The sequence below is a fragment of the Engraulis encrasicolus genome, chromosome 22 (genome assembly GCF_034702125.1).
Source record: "Engraulis encrasicolus isolate BLACKSEA-1 chromosome 22, IST_EnEncr_1.0, whole genome shotgun sequence".
NCBI lineage: Eukaryota > Metazoa > Chordata > Actinopteri > Clupeiformes > Engraulidae > Engraulis > Engraulis encrasicolus.
This window is the reverse complement of record NC_085878.1, coordinates 7,447,947-7,448,428: the sequence shown is the minus strand read 5'-3', so window position 1 is coordinate 7,448,428 and position 482 is coordinate 7,447,947. Positions and strand designations below refer to the sequence as shown.

General features: G+C 34.9%; 1 long non-coding RNA gene across 1 annotated transcript in view; it reads left to right on the top strand.

Moving 5' to 3' along the window:
- The window catches only part of LOC134438799 (uncharacterized), a 2,009-nt gene extending 1,908 nt beyond the window's left edge, over positions 1 to 101 (top strand). The window contains exon 3 of the long non-coding RNA XR_010032664.1: positions 1 to 101. This exon is cut by the window's left edge and continues 113 nt beyond it. This is a non-coding gene — a long non-coding RNA (uncharacterized LOC134438799).
- Positions 102 to 482: the final 381 nt, after the last annotated feature.

The window sequence follows — 482 nt, the reverse complement described above, 5'->3', positions numbered from 1 at the left end:
TCAGTTATATGTATATATCTATCATCTTTCAAGAAATCCTTCATCCCCTCAGCTGTGACCATACTGAACAAGAGATGAACTGTCCAGCTGCAGCATGCATGTATTGTGTGGTCTTGTCTTTTTTTTTTTTTTTGGTCAAGCCTTGTCTAATGTCTGTGAGAATCACTGAAGCCACACCAAAGACAATTTTCTTTTTCATGGGTGTAACAGACAATTAAGTTTTATCTGATCTAATCATATCAATGAGAATCAGTGCACCTGACAAAGGTATGACATACCGTATACTGTAGGCTTAAATGCTAAAGAAAAATGAATTAACCTGGCGGTTTTGAATTGTTTATTTACACAGTTATTAAAATGCATACAGATAGTGAATTTAATATAGTTCAATACTGTGTGCTTACTTGATGGTGTTTTTTATATGTGCTGAACTGAAAAACAACCTAGCTACTTGTGCTCAATATCCAACTGCAGCATTGTAG